The sequence below is a fragment of the Cervus elaphus genome, chromosome 22 (genome assembly GCF_910594005.1).
Source record: "Cervus elaphus chromosome 22, mCerEla1.1, whole genome shotgun sequence".
NCBI lineage: Eukaryota > Metazoa > Chordata > Mammalia > Artiodactyla > Cervidae > Cervus > Cervus elaphus.
Window position 1 is genome coordinate 10,039,956 of NC_057836.1, and position 23,839 is coordinate 10,063,794.

Below are 23,839 nucleotides of genomic sequence, written 5' to 3' on the forward strand. Positions count from 1 at the left end.
GCTCATTCCTGCCACAAGTCCTTTGCACTTGCTGTTTCGTCTTCTGTTCGCTGCCTGGCTCTTTCTCATCTTTCAGGTCAGCTCAAATGTCACGGCCTTAGAGAGGTCTTTCCTGACAGCCCTGGGTAAAGGAGCCACCATCTCTGAAATTTGGTTTTTATATTAGCTTAATATCTCCATATTAATATTAGCTTAATATATGCTGACAAAGGTCCATCTAGTCAAAGCTATGGTTTTTCCAGTAGTCATGTATGGATGTGAGAGTCGGACCATAAAGAAGGCTGAGCGCCAAAGAATTGATGCTTTCGAACTGTGGTGTTGGAAAAGACTCTTGAGAGCCCCTTGGAGAGCAAGGAGATCAAACCAGTCAGTCCTAAAGGAAATCAACCCTGTATTCATTGGGAGGACCGATGCTGAAGCTCCAGTACTTTGGCCACTTGATGCAAAGAGTTGACTCATTAGAAAAGACCCTGATGCTGAAGAAGTTTGAGGGCAGCAGGGGAAGGGAACGACAGAGGATGAGATGGTTGGATGGCACCATTGACTCAATGGACATGAGTCTGAGCAAACTCTGGGTGATAGTGAAGGACAGGGAAGCCTGGCGTGATGCAGTTCATGGGGTCACCAAGAGCCGGACATGATTTAGCGACTGAACAACAAATATCTCCATAGGGTATTATTTTGCTTACATACTTGTTTATTATAACCCAAATGTAAGTTTCATGAAGGTAGACACTTGTCTATCTTCCTGACTACTGCAGATCTTTTGCCTAGAGCAGTGCTCGGCACATAAGCAAGCCCTCAGCAAATATTTGTCAAGGAAATAAATGAGTGAAGGCTCAGAGAGGTCAAGTGACTTTCCAAAGTCACCCAGCCAGGAAGTATAAGAACTGGAGTTATAACCCAGACCTAATTCCTGGTCTAGACATTTGGGATTCAGCCCAACTGGGTGAGGCCCAGTATAAATGTGGGGGATGTATTCAGGGCCTGTATTCAGGGATGAATACATTCAGGGATGTATTCAGCCACCCCAAAAGAGGTGGCTTTGGGGGCAAAATGGGGGAGTGTCCCAGTTCCTTCTTTTCTTTTGCTCATGGTGTTTCCATTGCCTGAAGTACCTGCTGTTGCTCCAGGAGCCATCTGTTCTATGAAATGGACATCACAGCACCTACATTATTTTACTGAGAAGGACCAGGACCTTCCCAACTAGGAGGTCTTTCTGTGGTCACCAGCAAGGCTCCCCCTTCCCTTGATTTCAGAGCTCTTGCTTTGCTTCCTCACCTATGAGCGATGGTCCACCGGGAATTGTGACAGCTATCCCTTACCTCCCAAAGGCCTGGGTTTCATATACAAGTGGGCCCACTAGCTTCCCAAGTGACCAAATGTTGCAGCAGCTATGTCTGGCAAAGTATTCCCCTCAAAAATTGTCCCTTGCCTTATATCTACATAGCTAAGAGAGCCACTCACGCTACCTCTTGGAGTACCAAAGTTCTCAGTTTTAGAAACAGCACAATTGTGATTGTTCTTTTTCTCTACCCTCCATTTTCAATGAGTTTTCGAAAGCTGAGGCCATAGTAGGTGTTCGACTAATGAATGAACCCCCAGTGGATCTGCACAACACTCCTAGACACCATGAAACCTAAATTCTCCCATCTCCTGCCTGCCTGAATTAGGGGGTCAGAGTTTCAGGAGCCACCCAGCAGGGACTGCTCCCTGCAGATGTGGCTCCCTTTCTGGTCAAGGTCAAGGGACATGGTGCAATGTCATATTTAAAAGTGGGAGCTCTCTGGCTTGAAGCGGTTCCTAACGGCCAAATTTGGGACAATTTGAGCATCAGAAGAAATAACAGTAAACATGGGTTATGACCTGCTGAATAAGAGAAGAATCCATGAGTCCATATAATATGAATAAATAAATAAAGAGAAGAGAAAGCTCCACCTTCAAGTAAAAAGAAAGATAGGGACTTCCCTGGTGGTCCAGTGGCTAAGACTCCACACTCTCAATGCTGGGGCCCATATTTGATCCCTGGTCAGGGAATTAGAGCTTATGTACATGCTGCAACTAAGAGTTCACATGCCACAACTTAAAAAAAATCCTATATGCTTCAACTAAAACCTGGCGTAGCCAAACAAATACATAAACAAAACATTAAAAACCAAAACACTGACGTGTTCAGAAGTAAGGGGCATCTGTCTGCAATTTACTCTCAAATGGAGTGGAAAGGTGGATTATAGATAAAATGTGATAAAATATTAACAACTGAGGAATCTGGGTGAAGAGCATATAGAAATTAGATATTGTTCCTGCAAGTTTTGTTTTAATTAAAAAAGTAAGATTTTGTTTCTTTGCTTGTTCCAAGTAGGGGCTCTCAAGTCAGCCTACAAGCTCAAATCCCAGCCTCACCCCTCGCCGCCCCCACCCCCCACAACTGAGTGATTTAACCACTCTCTGCCTCCTTTTTAAACTGGGTTTACTGTTGATAATAGTGCTTGCTCTGTGGCTTATGAAACAATTTATTGGGTTCGCCCTGAGAAGCATTGGGTGCAGTGCCTAGTACGCAATAAGAGATCAGTAAATAAATACTGGGTTAGAGAGAGATGAGTCCTCTGGAGTCCCCTAGGACACTCCCTCTGAGAAACCTGCTTCTCCCCCAGATGAGTGACGCAAAGCCAGTGGGGACCCCACCCTGCCCGGAGACCCCTCCTCCTGTCAACAGGGAGGAACCTTGTGGCCTGTGCCCAGGGAGGGAGCCGCCCTTTGCCAGCAAGGTCCAGCAGACCGTCAACCGGCCCAGCTAGTCTCTGCTCACCTGCCTGAGGGTCCAAAATACCAAATAGCACTGCACCAGGTCCTGGCGGGGCCCTGGCCCACAGTGGGTGCTCTGCCTAATAGCAGTTGCTCAGTAACCAAGCTTGACCCAAGCCAGGGGCTGCGGCTCGGAACTCACCCCGGCTGCCCCCAGAGTGGGGCATTCCTTCCTCCCAGCCTCAGTCTTTCCCACCTGCAGAGTGAGAGTGTAGAATCAGGTCAGTGGTTTTTCAACAACCTCAAACCACAGTGAACTTTCTTCAAATGAAACTTGACTCTGCAGGGTGTCCTACCTTGTAAACCATCAGAAGCCAGGCTGCCACGGAGGACACCTGGGCTGGTTTTAAGTTTTCCCTCCTTGGATGTTTTCTGGAGACCCTTCTTGCCCTGAGATTTGATTTCCAGGCCCCCATGAGCTCCTGCCCCTGGACCCTCGGGCCTTCCCTGCTTTGATTTGCAGGGTGGCTCCATCAGTTGGGCCAGGTCCCACATTTCCCACGGATCCCTCTACCTGGTGGGAGTGATCATCAGAGGCATCCCTTTCAGCACCTTCAGGCACCTTATCTTGTCCCAGCTCCTCCACCCATCACATACACCATGTGTGCGTGTATGTATGCTCGGTCGCTCAGTTGCATCCAACTCTTTGTGACTGTATGGACTGTAGCCCACCAGGCTCCTCTGTCCATGGAATTATCCCAGCAAGAATACTGGAGTGGATTGCCATTTTTTCCTCCAGAGGGTCTTCCTGACCTAGGGATCCAACCCAAGTCTCCTGCATCTCCCGCATTGGCAGGAGAATTCTTTACCACTGAGCCACCTGGGAAGCCCCTCAGATGCCTTCTACCAGTTTCTTACTACTGCTTATCACTTCTTTTTCTTCTTCTTTTTAAAATATTTATTTGGCTGTGCCGGGTCTTAGTTGTGGCATTTGGGATCTAGTTCTGAACTGGGAACTAGTTCCCGGACCAGGGATCAAACCGTGGGGCCCCTTCATTGAGAGTGTGCAGTCTTAGCTACTGGACCCCCAGGGAAGTCCCATTGCTTATTACTTCTGACTCTACTTATGTCTATTATGTTTATGAAATGCTTCCTTTGAGCCAGACACTGCGCTAAATGCCTAAGACCTATTTATATAATATATATTTTCCCATAGAATATCTCTTCTGCTGCTGCTAAACAAACCAATCATCAAAAAAATTATCTGTACTTTCATCACATTTTAGTGTCTTCATAACTTTGATGTCTCTTTCTTACAGTATCCTTCTCCAGTGAGGTGGAATGTGATACAGAAATGATCAGCCCCATCAGGTTTATGGGTTCACCAAATGCCTTGGGAGTCCTCCCATTGCTGGCTATGGGGTGCCTGTTCCCCTTAAACCCTCTCCCCATCTTAGAAGTTAGGTATTGTCATCGCTATGTTGCAGGTGAGGAAATTGAAACCCAGAGAGGTGAGGAAACTCGCCCACCATCACACAGCTAGTCCCTGGCAAGAGGAGGACTTGAACTCGGGTTGATCTGACTCAGGGGCCATGCTCTCTGCCACTGCCCCGTCAGGAAAAACCCTGGGCTTTGCTGGAGAGAAATGAACTGTTTCACCTGGGCCACTCCTCCTGTGGGAGGAATCCTCCCCCTCTTTTTCCCTCCTACTTTTAAATCATAAGAAAACTGGGTGGGGGAGGGGGGGCCTGACAGATGGTGTCCCTACACTGGGCTGCTGTCTGCAGGGGTCCTGGGTCTGGGCAACAGACTGCCTGTGTGTGCTTAGTCGCTCAGTCATGTCCGACTCTTTGCGACCCCATGGGCCCCCCACCAGGCTGCTCTGTCCATGGAGATTCTCCAGGCAAGAATACTCAAATGGGTTGCCATGCTCTCCTCCAGGGGGTCTTCCCAACCCTGGGATCGAACCTAGGTCTCCCACACTGCAGGCGGATTCTTTACCCTCTGAGACACTGGGAAAGCCAACAAAGAGAAAAATAAATTAGAACAAATCCTATTTGTTGTCCTGTTTATGAGACATTTCCTCTGTGAATCTTTTATCTCACAAAACTCTATGAGGTGTCTTTCTTGTCCCCACTGTGCAGACGAGCAAACTGAGGCTTAGAGAGGCGATGCCACTGCTCAGAACATGCCAGTGAATAAAGGCTCTCACCACCTCTGTGAATATGAGTGTTTCAATGCCACTTCACCAGCACGGGGTGGTCTCATTTTTTCAGTTCTGCTAGACATCCTGGAGTGTGAAGTCAGGTGGGCCTTAGGAAGCATCACTGCGAACAAAGCTAGTGGAGGTGATGGAATTCCTGTTGAGCTATTTCAAATCCCAGAAGATGATGCTGTTAAAGTACTGCACTCAATATGCCAGCAAATTTGGAAAACTCCGCAGTGGCCACGGGACTGGAAGAGGTCAGTTTTCATTCCAATCCCAAAGAAAGGCAATGCCAAAGAATATTCAAACTACTGCACAATGGCACTCTTCTCACACAGGAGCAAAGTAATGCTCAGAATTCTTCAAGCAAAGCTGCAACAGTTTGTGAACCGAGAACGTCCATATATTCAAGCTAGATTTAGAAAAGGGAGAGGAACCAGAGATCAAATTGCCAACATCCTTGGATCATCGAAAAAGCAAGAGAGTTCCAGAAAAACATCTACTTCTGCTTTACTGATTACGCCAAAGCCTCTGACTGTGTGGATCACAACAAACTGTGGAAAATTCTTCAAGAGATGGGAATACCAGACCACCTGATCTGTCTCCTGAGAAATCTGTATGCAGGTCAAGAAGCAACAGTTAGAACTGGACATGGAACAACGGCCTGGTTCCAAATTGGGACAGGAGTACATCAAGGCTGTATACTGTCACCCTGCTTATTTAACTTATATGTGAGTACATCATTCGAAATGCCAGGCTGGATGAAGCACAGGCTGGAATCAAGATTGCAGGGAGAAATATCAATAACCTCAGATATGCAGATGACACCACTCTTTTTTTTTTTTGGATTGTAAGTGATCTTTATTATTATTATTTTTTTTTACTTTACAATATTGTATTGGTTTGCCATACATTGACATGAATCCGCCATGGGTGTACATGTGTTCCCCATCCTGAACCTCCCTCCCACCTCTGTCCCCACCCCATCCCTCTGGGTCATCCCAGTGCACCAGCCCCAAGCACCCTGTATCATGCATCGAACCTGGACTGGCGATTTGTTACACATATGATAATATACATGTTTCAATGCCATTCTCCCAAATCATTCCACACTCACCCTCTCCCACAGAGTCCAAAAGACCGTTCTATACATCTACATCTGTGTCTCTTTTGCTGTCTCGCATACAGGGTTATCATTACCATCTTTCTAAATTCCATATATATGCATTAGTATACTGTATTGGTGTTTTTCTTTCTGGCTTACTTCACTCTGTATAATAGGCTCCAGTTTCATCCACCTCGTTAGAACTGATTCAAATGTATTCTTTTTAATGGCTGACTAATATTCCATCGTGTATATGTACCACAGCTTCCTTATCCATTCATCTGCTTATGGGCATCTAGGTTGCTTCCATGTCCCGGCTGTTATAAATAGTGCTGCGATGAACACTGGGGTACACGTGTCTTTCAATTCTGGTTTCCTCGGTGTGTATGCCCGAGGGGGATTGCTGGGTCATATGGCAGTTCTATTTCTAGTTTTTTAAGGAATCTCCACACTGTTCTCCATAGTGGCTGTACTAGTTTGCATTCCTACCAACAGCACTCTTAAGGCAGAAAGCGAAGAGGAACTAAAGAGCCTGTTGATGAAAGTGAAAGAGGATAGTGAAAATTTTGGCTTAAAACTCAACATTTAAAAGCTGAAGATCATGGCATCCGGTCCCAACACTTCATGGCAAATAGATGGGGAAACAATGGAAAGAGTGACAGACTTTATTTTCTTGGGCTCCAAAATCACTGCAGATGGTGACTGCAGCCATGATATTAAAAGATGTTCGCTCCTTGGAAGAAAAGCTATGACTAACCTAGACAGCATATTAAAAAGCAGAGACATTACTTTGCCAACAAAGGTCTGTGTAGTCAAAGCTATGGTTTTTCCAGTAGTCATGTATGAATGTGATAGGTGGACCATAAAGAAAGCTGAGCACCAAAGAATTGATGCTTTTGAACTGTGGTGTTGGAGAAGACTCTTGAGAGTCCCTTGGACTGCAAGGAGATCCTAAAGAAAATCAGTCCTGAATATTCATTGGAAGGACTGATGCTGAAGCTGAAGCTCCAATACTTTGGCCACCTGATGGGAAGAACTGACTCACTGGAAAAGATCCTGATGCTGGGAAAGATTGGAGGTGGGAGGAGAAGGGGAAAACAGAGGATGAGATGGTTGGATGGCATCAGTGACTTGATGGACATGAGTTTGAGCAAGCTCCCTGAGTTGGTGATGGACAGGGAAACCTGGTGTGCTGCAGTCGATGGGGGTCTCAAAGAGTTGGACACGACTGAGCGAGTGAACTGAACTGAATTTTCTATGCAAATAACATTGTTTTATTTAAATTTACATTTCTCTGAATATGAATAAGCTTGGTTACATTCTTTTAGTCATCAGTTGGGTTTCTTCTCTGTGAACTGTCTATTCATGTACTTTGCAAACTGATACTTTTGGGCCCTCTCCCTCCCTCCAACATATTTTCCCTTTAAAACCTTTTCCCTCAACAGCTTCAACATACTTGCATATGTGCCACTAGCAGCCTGAGTCCCCTCCATGCCCAGAGCTTGTAAACCCATAACCCTGGGCACCTCCAGTTTGTCTTCTGCCCTTCTGCACCCCAGCTGCTCTGGGCTTCGGAGAGAAACAACCACCGTGAACACCCACAACAGTCTGCTTTAAGCTCATTCTCCAGACACAACCGGGTGCTTGGGGGCCCTAATCATCCCTCTCCCTTCTCCAATCCCCCTTCATCCTTGCCCCCACTGAGGAGGGGCAGGACCACCCTCGAGGCCAGCCTCAGCTCCCTGCACTGTTTGTCCCTTCCCTCCCTGTCCTGGCATAAGCTGTCCCTCCTCCAGCCCCAAAGCCACCTCTTCTCCTTTCTGGAGGCTCATGCCCACCCTCTCGCTCCTGTCTTCTCTCTCAGCCCTGACCATGTGGCCGTTATCTCTAACCCCCCACCCCCTTCACTCGTCTGCCACCCCAGCCCCACCTTTGCCTTTTCTTCCCTTTTATGGCTAAAAGTGAAGTCGTGTCTGACTCTTTGCGACCCCATGGACTTGGGCCTGCCAGGATCCTCCATCCATGGGATCCTCCGTCCAGGCAAGAATACTGGAGTGGGTTGCCATTTCCCTCTCCAGGGGACCCTCCCAACCCAGGGATCGAACCCCGGTCTCCCGCATTGTAGGCAGATGCTTTACCGTCTGAGTCACCAAGGAAGTCAAACCCTTATGGCCAAACCCTTGAGTTATCTTCAATCATTCCCTCAGAGCCCTCCCTTCCCTGCCCCTCCCAGCCTGAGTCTTGCCCCCACAGTCCTCTGAAGGGACCCTTGCTGAGGTCCCCACCACCTCTTTGTTGCTAAATCCCAGGGTCCATTTCCCCTCCTAATCTATCTCGTCTTTTGGCAGCTCTGGACCTTGCTGCTTTCTCCTCTCCTCCTTTGGATACACGCTGCCTCCTGCATTCCAAGGTTTCCCTCCTCCTTTTTCAGTCTGCATCCCTGGTTTCTCTCAACCTCTCAGTGATCGGTGATGCCTGTGTCTCTTCTCCCAAGGGAATCTTATTCCTTTTCAGAAGTTCAGGTGGCATCTGATGCTGATGAATCCCAAATCTCTCAGCGGCTCACTTCTTGTTTCTCAGGGGCCAGATCTGCTCAAACATCCACACAGTAGGTGTGGATTTCCCCCTGTCCTCCTCTCTCCCCAAACAGCCAACGCCCACAGTCACAACGCCAATCACTGTCCCCCTTCCATCCCAAGAGCACCCCCTGTATTTCTCAAACTGTCCAGTGATACCACCTTCCACTCAGTCACCCTAGAGAGGAACCAGGCCACCATGCCTGTCTCCTCCCCTTCCCTCCCTCCCACAGCTAACCCATCACCAGGTCCCTGTGACGTGCTCTCATCTCCATAGTGCCCTCTGTCTTCACTCTCTCCCCTCATCTGTGGCCTCAGTTCAAGTCACAGCAACCTTCTTCCTGGACGTTGGCAACAGCCTCCTGCCTGGTCTCCTTGCCTCCAGCACCTTCTAAACCTGCCTCCACATGGAAGATGAAAACCTAAGTTTGCTCAGGACACTCCTGTACTCAGAAGCTTCCATGGCTCCCCACTGCCTTCAGAACAAAGTTCAGACTCTTTTCACAGATCTTCTAGGTCTGGTCTCTTGCCTCCCTTACCTGCTCAGCTCTCACCACCCTCTCTGAGCTTTTCTGTACCCCCACACTTCAGTTCTTGCAGACCCCTCAACAGGAAACTCCCTCCCCAGTTTCAGCTTGTCTTTCAATACCAGTCCACAGGTCGCTTTCTTCTTCCTCGAGCTTCCAGAATAACCCCCAGGGGGACTCAGGCTCCTGCCCTCACAGGAGGGATGGCTGCCCGCACCTCCCTCTGTGACGGCACTTCTCCCTCCAAGTTGGTGTTCTGTGTGTGTGTGTGTTTTGGCTGCACCTTGTGGAATGTGGGAAACTTCTGCCTCAAGGCCTTTGCTCTTCCTCTTCCCTCCATCTAGAACATTCTCTCCTGGGTTATTACAGGGCTTGCGCCCTCATCTCCTTCAGGTTTTTTGTTGTTTCTTTTTAAACGTTCATTTATTTGACATTATTTACTTGGACACGAGTTTGAACAAGCTCCGGGAGTTCGTGATGGACAGGGAAGCCTGGAACACTGCAGTCCATGGGGTCACAAGGAGTCGGATACAATCGAGTGACTGAGCTGAACTATGTGGCAGCACTCAGGTCTTAGTTGAGGCATGCAGGATCTAGTTCCCTGACCAGGGATCAAACCCAGGTCCCTTGCATTGGGAGCAATGAGTCTTAATCACTGGACCACCATGGAAATCCCTCCCTCAGGCTTTTATTTAAATGTTTCCTTTCTCAATCAGGCCTTCCCTGGCCACTCTTTTAAAACTCTAATGCTCCATCTCCCCTCCTTGCTCTTACCCCATAGCATTTGTCACCGTCTAACACACTGTATCTTTTCCCAGCTCTTTAACTATAAAAATGTTCAAACACACAGAAAATGGAAGGAAAAGTACAAAGGCACTCATGTACAAACCCCAGATTCAACACACTAGATTTTGGAAAGATGCTAATATCATGACACTTCACCCAAAGACTTTGGCAAAACACTCTTATGCCTGACTTCTGTAGCCTGATTACTGTCTATCTTTCCCCTGCAACTGTGCACACCGTGAGGGCAGGGATTTCAGTCTACTGTTTTCACTATGATTTCCTCAGCACCAAGAACACTGCCTGACACACAGTGGGTCCTCCTATAGTTTAGGGAAAGAAAAGTCAAGACAGGTCTTGATTCCAGATCTGCTTCTCACAGACATGCGACTCTCTAAATCATCTCCCTGCACAGAATCTTGGTTTCTCTGTCTACTAGAGATATTAGAATTATTTCTCAGGATTGTTGTGAGGATCAAACAAGTTAAAAGTGTAAAACTGCACTGTGAGCACGCTAGTTAATTTCAGCCTGAGGGAGGGTACTTGCTCGACCCTTTGGGCTCTGGGGTGATTTTAGCTGCAGGGCCTAGACAGCCCCTCAGAGCAGCTCTTTGACTTGAACTGCTCTGATGCAAAATCCAGCAGAAACCCAAAGGGTTCCGTATTACTAGCCCCTCCGTTTCCACTGCTTGCTCACTCAGTGCTACCTACTAACTCCTTATTCTTCATCTCTTGCTAAATCCACTCATTTAACAGTTTGCACCAGAAATACCTTATGGGAGGGGCACTCAATTTCATCAGGCGTTGAACATATTGTATCATTTTCTTCTATTTATTACTTTCTTTTGACTCTATTTTATTAATTTCTTTAGTGGATCTTAAGAGTGTTTCTGAAGATTGATCCAGGTGACTGATCTCTCTCCCTTTGCCTTTTCTGCATTTCAGATTCAGCTGTGTGTTTGTGTTGCCAAACCTGCCTTGTAGACTCACTTTGAGTACAGGAGCGTATTTGCTGAAGAATGGGACCCATCCTGTTGAACCTATGAGGTTTCTCAGGTCAGATTGCTCAGCAGTAGGTGGAACACCCAACCTTTTGCAAGCTCCCTGATAACCATCATTTTAATGTCAATTGTTTGAGGTGTGGAGGGCAAGATGTTTTCATTGAGAATTCTGAGTCTTCTTCCCATTTTCTCAACTCAAAGCTGACACTTCTTAACAAAATTTTAATCTTTGTTTAAAAGAAGTTTCTTCACTTGTGAAAGTAGGAATAAGAGTAACTATATTCTCCAGATGATAGATATGAAGTCACGTTACTTTGTAACTGATAAAGCTCTGTACAAATAGTAGTTACTGTCCTTAGTCTTATTAACTTGTCTGGATTCTTAACTAAATGTTGTCCCCATGGCATTCGCAGCCCCCAGTCCAGGAATTAATATCTTGGGACAGACAGGCAGAAATATTTTTCTATTCACAGAAATGCCAAACAGCAATCACTTTTCCCAGGCCAACAGAGAGCAGTTTGGAGAATTTATCTAGATCTAGAGTTGGGGAATCGTTAAGGGAAGAAAACTTGTCCAACTAAGCCTGGCAGACCAGAGAGGAGACATGATCTATTCAGTCAGAAGCAGAACTGTGACTAAACTCCAGCCTCCTCCCTTCTTTTTAAAGCATTCTCAGCATTACTAATCATAACAACTGCCATTTATTGAAATCCCAGTATTGTGCAGGCACCGGGTCTTATTTATTTCTAGTCATCATAATAACCCTGTGCTTACTTCTCAGATGAGGAGTTCGCAGAGTCCAAGTCATTTGCCCAGTTCAGTTCAGTCGCTCAGTCATGTCCAACTCTTTGCAACCCCATGGGTCCAACACCAGGCTTCCCTGTCCATCACCAACTCACAGAGCTTGCTCAAATTCATGTCCATTCGAGTTGCTGATGCCATCCAAGCATCTCATCCTCTGTTATCCCCTTCTCTTCCTACTTCAATCTTTCTCCACATCAGGGTCTTTTCCACTGAGTCAGTTCTTCACATCAGGTGGCCAAAGTATTGGAGCTTCAGCTTCAGCATCAGTCCTTCCAATGAATATTCAGGGCTGATTTCCTTTAGGATTAACTGGTTTGATCTCCTTGCAGTCCAAGGGACTCTCAACAGTCTTCTCCAACACCACAGTTCAAAAGCATCAATTCTTCCGCCCTTAGCTTTCTTTATGGTCCAACTCTCACATCCATTCATGACTACTGGAAAAACCATAGCTTTGACTAGACAGACCTTTGCTGGCAAAGTAATGTCTCTGCTTTCTAATATGCTGTCCGGGTTTATCACAGCTTTCATTTGCCCAAGTTTCTACTAAAAGCGCTGAGATATTCCCTGAGATTGTCTTGGGGTGGAGCTGCCGGGAACAACCAAGGAACAATTTTTAAAGCATAACTACACCTAGGATTTTTTGCTTATACTAAAAAAAATCATTTTTTGTTCAGCTGAAACCCAAATTTAATCCATTTGCTAAATTTGGCAACCTTAGCTTGTAGGAACACGGCAAAATCAAAGCAGTTTCCTGCTTGTTATGCCCTGCACATCTTTGCTGGTTTTATTTTTATCTTTACGAGCCGTAGTTTAAATCACGTTCAGCCTTCAGGCCTCTGATCGTTTCAGGAGGGGTAGGGTCGAGAACACTGAGACTCCCGCCCGACATTAACATGTCTGCCCGGGAGCCGTCACGCGGATCTTTCTCCTCTCACAGCCGTGGCCACGCCCCGCCGCCGAGGATTGGCTCCAGCCCAAAGCCCGGCCTCCCTCGGCGATGGGAGCCCCTTCCATTGGGCAGTTATAAAACATGGCGGAGCCCAGCCCCCGCCTTACTCTCGCGAAGCACAGGCTTCAGTGATTGGCGGAGAGCAGCGGCCGGGTTGTCACGTGGCCTGGAGCCGTCTGTTTGCGGAAGTGGAAGGAAGCCGAAGTGCTGAGTCAGCCGAGGTGAGTGACGGCGCTGGGAAGGCGGGGCCAGGGAGGGGGGGGCCCTTTCCCAAACATCCTCTACGCCCCAGACTCCTTGGGCTTCATTGGGACAGTCCTTCGGGCCCCCCGCTTGTTCACCGATCCTGAGGCCTGTCCTCCATTAACCCTGATTGCCCCCTTAGTGCCTCCAGCTTCCACCCTTTGATCCCCGACCGTCCCCAACTCCCATCCTGTGACCGCTTCCGTCTCATCTCTTAACCTGTGTGTTCCCTCAGGGACTCAGGTCCGACCCTGGGTACCCCCTCCTCAGCGCGTCTTCCCTGGGCGTCTCTCCTCTATCCCCCACTTCCTGCTTGAGTCAGCCCCTTCCCTTCATTCCCCCGACTCTGCGTCTCTTAGTGCTCCCAGCTTTCAGTTTGGTTCCCATTCATTGTCCGCAGTTTCCTTCCTGTGCCTTTCTAAGTGCTCTTGATTTGTCCGCCTCAGTGTGTTCCTACCCGATTCCCCACTTCACCTCTCTACTGTATCTGTCTCTCCGTGTTCTCCATCATGCATCCGCTTTTCTGACCTCCTGCTTCTCCCTGCTTATTATCTCCCATGTGCCTCCAGATTTCATCGCTGCCTGCTTTCCCGCGTGCTCCCTCCTTTCCGCTAGCCTGTTACCCCAGAGTTCTCCCTGTCCCCCAAACCTGTGTCCACCCCCTGTGCCCACCGGTGACTTGGAAGCTGATGACAGAAAGTGTGTGACCTTTGTGACCATGTGACTGCAACAGGCAGGCCAGTGGGTGTGGAACAGGGATCTGTGCCCCCCCTCCTTTTTTTTAATGGACTACTCACATGACCCCAAAACAAATACTTTCCCTTCCCCTAAACTTCTGAGTCTTTCCCTCACCTGCCCTCTTACCCACCCAACAGGATGTCAGGCAGGTTTGGTTTGGCAACACAGATGCTCCACCCTGGGGCTGAATGCAGTGTTTTTGTTATTGTCCCTGCCTTAAAAATTTCCTGGAGTTGGTAGGCTGTTTCCTGTCTGAGTCTCAGTTGCCTCATCTGTGACAGGGGGATTGTATTTCTTGCCCTCCTAAACCTGCCATGAGGTTCAAAGTTTGAGAAAATGTTGAAAGCAAAGCTTTGTAAACAGCATGACCCTGTACAAATGCATGGGTTTGCTGTTGTGTCATCAGCAGGAAAGGGGAGGGGATGAAATGAAAAATCAAGGAGGGAAAGACAAGTCTTTCATTTAGCATTTGGCAGATTTATTGACCATCTGCCATGAGTCGGGCTCTTTTACCATGTATTCATTCATTCCTCCTTATTTAAGAAATATTAGTGAACTGTTTACTATGTTCTAGGCTACCTTCTAGCCAATGTTATTCCCATTTAACATAATAAGGAAGGCAGTTGAGCTGCCTGATTCACACTGATTGATGTGGTTGGAGCTGAAATCTGAATATAGTACTTTATATAACGCCAGAGTCTGTGGGGTGATTGCTCTGCTCTGTAAGGGTCCCTACTGTTGTCTCAGTGCCCAGGGCACTTTTTCTCCCTTCTGTGGGCTACTTTCTTGTTAAATGACAGTCACCTGCAAAGGGAATTTCCTTCTCAGCAGAATGACATCACCAAGAGATAGAGGAAAGGGGAATTTAAATGTGTGTGTGTTTGCACATATATACTGGGTGTGTGTAGGGAGAAAGTGGGAGCTGTGGTGAAGGGGAAACCTTGTGTCATGAGCTTCACACTTTTTTTTTTTTTTAATTTTTATTGGAGTATAGTTGATTTATGGGCTTCCCAGATGGCACTAGTGGTAAAGAACCCGCCTCAATGCAGGAGACATAAGAAACACGGGTTTGATCCCTGGGTTGAGAAGATTCCCTGGAGGAGGGCATGGCAACCCACTCCAGTATTCCTTTCTGGAGAGTCCTATGGCCAAAGGAGGCTGGTGGGTTACAGTCCATAGGGTCACAAAGAGTCCGACACGACTGAAGTGACTTAGCATGCATGCACGCGTAGTTGATTAAAATGTGTTAGTTTCAAGTGTAAAGCAGAGTCAATCAGTTATAAGTACATATATATATGTATCTCCAGTCTTGTTTAAGAGTACTGAATAGAGTTCTCTCTGCTATGCAGTAGGTCCTTGTCTGTTTTATATATAGTAGTGTGTATATGTCAATCTAAATCTCCCAGCTTATCCCTCCCCTCCCCTTAACCCTGGTAACTGTAAGTTTGTTTTCTACATCTGCGATCCTATCTCTGTCTTGTAAATAAGTTTATTTGTACCGCTCTTTTAAAGAAAATTCCACATATAAATGATATCATATGATATTTGTCTTTCTCTAACTTACTTCCCTGAATACACAGTCTCTAGGTCCATCTGTATTGCTGCAAACGGCTTTATTTTGTTCTTTTTTTATGGTGGAGTAATAATATTCCATTGTACATATATGTACCACATCTTCTTTTTCCATTCCTTTGTTGATGGACATTTAGGTTGCTTCCATGACCTGGCTATTGTAAATAGTGCTGTAATGAACACTGGGGTGTGTGTATCTTTTTGAATTATAGTTTTCTCCAGGTATGTGTCTAGGAGTGGGATTGCTGATCATATGGTAATTCTGTTTTTAGTTTTTTAAGGAAACACCATACTGTTCTCCCTAGTGGCTGCACCAGTTTACACTCCATTCAACAATGTAGGAGGGTTCCCTTTTCTACATACATTTATTGTTTGTAGATTTTTTTGATGATAGCCATTCTGAATGGTGTGAGGTGGTACCGCCTTGTCATTTTGATTTGTGTTTCTCTAATAATTAGTGCTGTTGAGAGGAGCTTCACTTTGGTGAGTGCGACTTCTGAGAGCATTGTAACTGTTCTGTGCCTTAAATGTTCTCTTCCCTGGTTTTGTCCATTCTCCTTTTTTTTTGCTGATCTCATTCAGTGGCATAGCTTTAAGTACTGTTTCTACTCTGACTCCAACTCCCAATTTATATCGCTAGCCCATTCCAGACATTTCCCCTAAATGATTGACACTTACATAGTTGCTCCATCAACGTCTCAAACTTAGGCCTTTCAGGTACTTAGTATTTAGCTTCAGCTATCCATCCCCTCCCTGGTAGGTCAGTTGGTAAAGAATCTGCCTACAGTACAGGAGACCCAGGTTCAATCCCCACCCAGGTCAGGAAGATCCCTTGGAGAAGGAAATGGCAACCCATTCCAGTATTCTTGCCTGGAAAATCCCATTGACAGAGGAGCCTGGCAGGCTACAGTCCATGGGGTCACAAGAGTTGGACACGACTTAGTGACTAAACCACCACCACCACCCATCCCCTTTGGGCTTTTCTGGTGGGGCTCAGTGATAAATAATCTGCCTGCCTGCCAGTGCAGGAGACATGGGTTTGATCCCTGGGTCAGGAAGATCTGGAGAAGGAAATGGCAACTCACTCCAGTATTTTTGCCTGGGAAATCCCATGGACAGAAGAGCCTGGCAGGCTACAGTTCGTGAGGTTGCAAAAGAGTCTGACACAGCTGAGCGACTAAACAACAACAATCCATCCCCTTCATCCCGTCCCTCACCCTCCACCAAAATCTGTCCCTCTCACACACTTTCCCATCTTTGGGAAATGGCAGTATTCTTCTTTCAGTTGCTCTGCCTAGAACTGTAAGATTATCCTTACAGTTTTGTCTGTATTATCTATATTATCTCTGCACCCCACATCCAGCCAGAGTTAATGTCACTCCTTTGCTCCAAGCCCTGTAACAGCTTCTCCTTTCACTGTACCTGCCTGGCCATCTGTTACCTCTTTGATCTTACTGACTTCCTTGCTATTCCTGGAACTCACCAGGCATGGTCCAGCCCCAGGGCCTTTGCACATGCTCTTCCCTCTGCCTGGAATACTCTGCACCTATATATCCATATGACTTTTGCTCCCATTTCTTTTAAGTCTTTATTCAGAGTCAAGTTCTTGGTGAGGATTGGTTAACCCTATCTAAAGTTTTAACCCCCACCTGGACGCGTCCTATCTCCCTTCTCTCATTTATTTTTCTTCTTGACATCTAATCAGTATTCTGAATTCAGTATGTCTATATTTTGCCTATTTATCTTCTTCATTATGTTGTTGTTCAGTTGCTGTGTTCGACTCTTTGCAACCCCTGCAGAGGACTGCAGCACACCAGGTTTCCCTGTCCATCACAATCTCTCGGAGTTTGCTCAAACTCATGTCCATTGAGTCAGTGATGCCATCCAACCATCTCGTCCTCTGCTGTCCCCCTCTCCTCTAAAAAGAAGTTCTCGGAGGGCAGGGATTGTGTCTGTTTTGTTCACTAGTGTGTTCTCGGCAATTTTAACAATGCCTGCCACAGAATAGGTCCTCAGTAAACATAGGCAGAGTGAATCATAAGAGGGGTCACCCTGTACCGCGCCACCAGCCCAGAGACCTCCTGAGGTCCTGGGGGTTTCCGGTGCCAGCAGCAGCTCTGGGCAGTTTGCTTCTAGCTGTTTGCTGTCCAGCTAAACAGATTGGATGAAAAAGATACCTTTTCCATTCTGGAAAGGCCGTTTTGCTCTGGGTCTTATGAATGGCAGCGCACTGTTCCGTGAGGACCTCCGCTTTTGGCGCACAGGGCTCTGCTCATCAAACCTCGCTCAGCCACGTTCCATTCAGGCTTTGTTCTGAAGGCAGCTCGAGGACTACGAGCTGGGGCTGTGGATTCCAAAGAATTGGGTTCAGATCCTGGAAAATTACATCACCTCCTTGCCTCAGCTTGCTGTGTGTGACCTGGGGAGAAGCATACCTTCTCTTATCAGTGTTTTGAGGAATGAAGATGCTCATTATCTTAAAATTTGGTGAGGTGTCTGATACTCAGCACTGGATGAAAGGGTGGGTGCTGGGTGCGAGGTGAGGGGAGCCAGCCCTCCGCTGTTCCTTGATGGCTTATGGAAGAGTCTGGAATGAGCTGGGGTCAGGGGGAGCATTTGGAGGGAGTTTTTAAAAAAAAAATTTATGTATTTATTTGACTGTGTCAGGTCGTAGCTGCAGCAGGTGGGATCTTTCCTTGCAGTGCCTGGGCTCTCTAGGGTGGTGCTCGGGCTTAGTTTGCTCTGAGGCATGTGGAATCTTCAGTTAGTCCCTGACCAGGGTTTGAACCCACATCCCTAATGTTGGAAGGTGGATTCTTCACACTGGACTGCCTGGGATGTCCTTGGAGGGACATTTTGTTTGGAGGCGGCCTCAGAGGTCCAGAGGCTCTGGTGGGAGGTGGAAATGTCATTTGACCTGATGCCTATCTTCATCCCGCCTTTCCTCGTGCACTAATTGAGCTCCTATGCACTGTGTGGGGGTCCTGAGTCCAAGGAAGAAGGCATGAGTCCAGCTGCCAGGCAGCACCTCCCATTTCCTTTCCCTGGGCCTTGTTACCCGGTATGGCCAAACGGGGATCCTGGTGGCACTACCCCTGTCTCATGGGTGTTTGTGACCTCCGAGGCAGCTAACAGACGTGAAAAGCTCCTGCCAGCCGTAAAGCGAGGTGGTCCCAAGAGAGTACGTGCCGTGGGCCGGCGTGCGGTGGTGCACTCGTGCTCTGGGAGGTGCAGATGGTGAGCGCTGCAGGAAGGAACTCCGTGGGGGTCAGGGCAGGTGGGGTGCTCTGATCCGACCCCGTGTTCTCGTACCATCCAGCCAGAGCAGGGCATGGGGGTGACATCGGCCGCACAGGAGGCTGTCCTGTGCGAGTTGTTCCAATCACGGGACATCCTGTCATAAGCAGCCAGGACTCGCAAAGCCCAATTTCCAACTCAAGCAGTTCTGCATGTGCTTCCAGAAGCCCGCATGTGGCCAGTCCCGTGAGGTCAGCTTCCTGGCTGGGGCGCCTCTGGGCTCCTGGCACGTACCTCCCGGACCGCTGCCCTGCCTCTCTGGTCCAGCAGCAAGCTTGACGCATTTCCTTGCTTGGAGTATGAATGAGCTCAGCTTCAAACACCGAATTTTCCAGATGCAAGCCCAGCAGATGCCCTGTCAAGGTTCCCCTGGTGCCAGGGTGAGCTTCTGAAGGTTTCTGTCATGGTCAGAGTGGGTGAGGGGTGGGGTGTGTGGTCTGTCACCACCGCGTGGGGAGAAGAGAGGATGGAGGGGTGCCACAGAGGGACTGGGCCCCTCACCCCACCCCCGACCTCCAGGTGGTTCATTCATTTCTTCTCATTCATCCACCAAACATTCATGAAATGCCCACTGTGAGGCAGGAACAGTATGCTAGGTGCTTGGATAAACCAATATAAAGCGGGGGATGGCCCCCCTGCCCGCAGATTCTCTATCACCATCCCAGGAGAAGTGGTCGCTGGGCATGCACTGGGCGGGGTAGGGCGCAGAGGAAGGTACCCGGGGCTGGGAGGGAGGGAGGCACCAGGCATGTTTCTTAGAGGAGGTGGAAGGTAAAGTGAGTCTTGAAGGTCTAGAAGGGGTTTATTCACTTGTCTGACAGCCCTGTCTTGAAAGTAGGCTCTGGGGCAGGTGAAGATGGTGAGGAGGGCAGTTCAGGTGAGGGTTGGGGATGTGGGTGGGAGGTTGAGATGAAGGGGTGCACGTGGGTCCCCCACACTCAGAGTGGCAGCTGCTCCCCAGCCCAGCACCCGTCCCTGCAGCCAAACCAGAAAGAACCAGGGCTCTGGGGTCAGAGGTGGTGGGGACGGGAAGAAGGGGACAGAAATGAGGCCGGCCTGTTACGATCAGTCCAGGATGTGGCCCAGGGTGTTCATTTCCTCTCTTCCACCTCGTGATGACAGTGGCCACTGTTTGTGTGCCCACAGTGGCTGGCGTCCCACTTTCCCTCTGCTGTGTCATTTCATCCTCACGCCTACCCTGGAAGAGTGGAGGAGGGCCAAGTCTGTCCTTTGTGGGGCCAGGCTGCTGTCAGTGTGTGTAGGGGGGCACCCTTGCCACCGACCCTGGGACCCTGAGGACAGGGGCTCTCCTTGGGGGTGGGGCATCTTCCCTCCATTAAGCTTGACCCCCACGGTGACTCCTCCTTAACCCAGGTGGGCCCTGGGTGCTGGGTGCTCCTGACTCCCCCACTCTCTTTGCCCCAGAAGTGAGCACTCCTGGTGCTTGGCCTGCCTTCTGGGAAGCTATGCAGCTGCTCTAAGTCAGGCCTGACCCCCACATTCCCTCCAGCTCCCCAGATGCAGGCTCCAGGGGCTCAGCCTATATTCCTACTTTCTTTAAAAAATAAGACTCATTTTCCATACCATTTGGAAAATGAAGGTGGGGGGGATTGCCCATAAACCTAATACTCTCAGCTGCCCTTAGTATTTTGGTATGTTTTCTATCAATTTTGTTTGTTTGTTCTGCATAATTTTTACTCAGTTAAGTTATATCTTAACAAACTTTCTCTGGGCTGAGTCTTGTGTTACGGTTGAGTGTATAGAAGTGAAAAGACCCAGTATCCGCCCTTAAGAAACTCAGTCTCCAGAGCCTGCCCAGCTGGGCTTCCCTCCTCCACCTACTAGCTGTGTGACTTTGGGCCCGTTATTTTACCTTGTTGTTTCTTGCTTGTCTCATGTGTAGAATGAGGATAACAATGGTAGCAATTTCATAGGTGCTGGTGCAGATGAAAACGATTAATATATGCAGAGGTCCTGGAACAGGGCCAGAGGACAGAACGAGGCACACATGTGCTTGATGTGGTTTGTGTTATGAAGTGTTCCAGCTAGAGATGGAGACAAAAGATATTCTAGATAGACTAAGCAATGCAGACAGGCGAGATGGTGTGAAACAATGTTTTCTGGAATCATGTACAGTCTGGAGCCAACAGCGGGGACTGACAGGGAGAGGCTGCAGGGGGAGGCAGGGGCTTCACAGGCCGAGCTTGCAGCCCTGAAGAGGACAGTGGGGTGGACGGAGCCTATGACAACACCACGTGCTTTTCCTGAGTTGTTATGACCTTCACAGTAGCAACTTTTACTGACCACATGGTGTCTCTAGGGTAAACGTGTCATAATTTACAATTCCCCTAATGCTGGATACTGAAATTGCTTCCATTTCTGTGTCAAAACAAAGATTGTTATAATGCACTTTGACGTGTGTGGTGTGTGTTCCGTTTTGGGGGATTCTTTTTTTGGAATCCAGTCCCCTTGGCTGATTTTAGTATCCCGTCCCGCTCCCCTGGCTGTAGGTACCCCAGCTCCTCTGTCCTTTCAACTCCCAAGTGTGGAAGAAAGAAGGATCTTGACATAGGATAGGTCTAAGCATTCTCATGAGATGCTCATTTAATCCTTACAACAAAGGAGAGGGGAGTGTTGTCCTTGTGTTAAAGGACAAGAAACTGACTCACAGTCTGCTCACATATCTTAAAAGGAAAGACATAAAACTTTACAGTCTTTTCAAAGCTCTTTAATGTGTAAGCCTCAGTTTCCTTATCTGTAAAAGGGGGGTGATGGAACTAAAGAGGGCTAGTGCTAAATATTTACTACCTGCTGGGTTCTATTTTCTAAGACCTGGAGCTGACTGTGGCTCAGATCATGAACTCCTTATTGCCAAATTCAGACTTAAGTTGAAGAAAGTAGGGAAAACCACTAGGCCATTCAGGTATGACCTAAATCAAATCCCTTATGATTATACAGTGAAAGTGACAAATAGATTCAAAGGATTAGGTCTGATAGAGTGCCTGAAGAACTATGGACGGAGGTTCATGACATGGTACAGGAGACAGTGATCAGAACCAACCCCAAGAAAAAGAAATGCAAAAAGGCAAAATGGTTGTCTGAGGATGCCTTACAAATATCTGAGAAAAGAAGAGAAGCAAAAGGCAAAGGAGAAAAGGAAAGATATATGCATCTGAATTCAGAGTTCCAAACAGTAACAAGGAGAGATAAGAAAGCCTTCCTAAGTGATCAATGCAAAGAGATAGAAGAAAACAATAGAATGGAAAAGACTAGAGATCTCTTCAAGAAAATCAGAGATACCAAGGGAACACTTCATGCAAAGATGGGCATAATAAAGGACTGAAATAGTAAGGACCTAACAGAAGCTGAAGATATTAAGAAGAGGTGGCAAGAATACGTAAAAGAATTATACAAAAAAGATTTTAATGACCTAGAGAACCATGATGGTGTGATCACTCACTTAGAGTCAGACATCCTGGAGTGCGAAGTCAAGTGGGTCTAAGGAAGCATCACTATGAACAAAGCTAGTGAAGGGGATGGGATTCCAGCTGAGCTATTTCAAATCCTAAAAGATGATGCTGTGAAAGTGCTGCACTTAATATGCTAGCAAATTTGAAAAACTCAGCAGTGGCCACAGGACTGGAAAAGGTCAGTTTTCATTCCAATCCCAAAGAAAGTCAATGCCAAAGAATGTTCAAAGTACTGCACAATTGCACTCATCTCATATGCTAGCAAAGTAATGCTCAAAATTCTTCAAGTGAGGCTTCAATGGTGAACTGAGAATTGAGATGTTCAAGCTGGATTAGAAAAGGCAGAGGAACCAGAGATCAAATTGTCAACATCTGTTGGATCATCAAAAAGCAAGAGAGTTCCAGAAAAACATCTACTTCTGCTTTATTGACTATGCTAAAGCCTCTGACTGTGTGGATCACAACAAACTGGAAAATTCTCAAGGAGATAGGAATACCAGACCACCTGACCTGCATCCTGAGAAGTCTGTATACAGGTCAAGAAGAAACAGTTAGAATCTGACATGGAACAAAGGACAGGTTCCAAATTGGGAAAGGAGTACATCAAGGTTGTATATTGTCACCCTGTTTATTTAACTTATATGCAGAGTACATCATGCAAAATGCCAGGCTGGATGAAGGACAAGCTGGAATCGAAATTGCAGAGAGAAATGTCAATAACCTCAGATATGCAGATAACACCACCCTTAATGGCAGAAGGTGAAGAGGAGCTAAAGAGCCTCTTGATGAAAGTGAAAGAGGAGAATGTAAAAGCTGGCTTAAAGCTCAACATTCAAAATACGAAGATCATGGCATCTGGTCCTACCACTTCATGGCAAATAGATGGGGAAACAAAATAGAAACTGTGACAGACTTTATTTTCTTGAGCTCCAAAATCACTGCAGATGGTGACTGCAGCCATGAAATTAAAAGACGCTTACTCCCTGGAAGAAAAGCTATGACAAACCTAGACAGCATATTAAAAAGTAGAGACATTTCTTTGCCAACAAAGGTCTGTGTAGTCAAAGCTATGGTTTTTCCAGTAGTCATGTATGGATGTGAGAGTTAGATCATAAAGAAAGCTGAGTGCCAAAGAATTGATGCTTTTGAACTGTGGTGTTGGAGAAGACTGTTGAGAGTCCCTTGGTCTGCAAGGAGATCAAACCAGTCAATCCTAAAGGAAATCAGTCCTGAATATTCATTGGAAGGACTGATGCTGAAGCTGAAGCTCCAATACTTTGGCCACCTGATGTGAAGAACTGACTCACTGGAAAAACCCTGATGCTGGGAAAGATTGGAGGTGGGAGGAGAAGGGGACAACAGAGGATAAGATGGTTGGATGGCATCACTGACTTGATGGACGAGTTTGAGCAAGCTCCGGGAGTTGGTGGTGGACAGGGAAGCCTGGTGTGCTGCAGTCCATGGGGTCCTGAAGAGTTGAACACGACTGAGCGACTGAACTGAGGTTCTATTATTAGGCCCGGTTGTGGTCCACATGTTGTGGTTGAGGAAACTGACTTAGAGAGAGGTTGAGTAACTTACCCAGGGTCAGTGGTGAGGACAGGACCTGAAGGCACTTTTGCTCCAGAGTTGTATTCTGGGCCTGGGCCATCTGCCTCAGATGGTTTGTGAGAATTAAAGGAGACCCCCAAGTGCTTACTTAGCTCAGGGCCTACTGCCTCGTGAGGGCTTAGTATCTCCTGATGTGGAGATGATCACTGACCCTGCCTCCCTGTTTTGATGATTCTTTGTAGGCCTCTTACTCTTCCTTTCATGCCTGCGGT

At 47.3% G+C, this 23,839-nt stretch overlaps 1 protein-coding gene across 5 annotated transcripts in view; it reads left to right on the forward strand.

Annotated features, from left to right (window-relative positions):
* Nucleotides 1–12,798: 12,798 nt before the first annotated feature.
* PLA2G6 (phospholipase A2 group VI) overlaps nucleotides 12,799–23,839 on the forward strand; it is a 57,170-nt gene continuing 46,129 nt past the window's right edge. For 2 of the 5 annotated variants that reach the window (XM_043881708.1, XM_043881709.1), the window contains exon 1: nucleotides 12,799–12,917. The gene's annotated coding sequence lies outside the window, so the exon portion shown is untranslated. Of the gene's footprint in view, nucleotides 12,918–18,908; nucleotides 18,927–23,839 lie in introns of those variants that run through there. The other 3 variants (XM_043881705.1, XM_043881707.1, XM_043881703.1) reach the window with 3 other exon arrangements.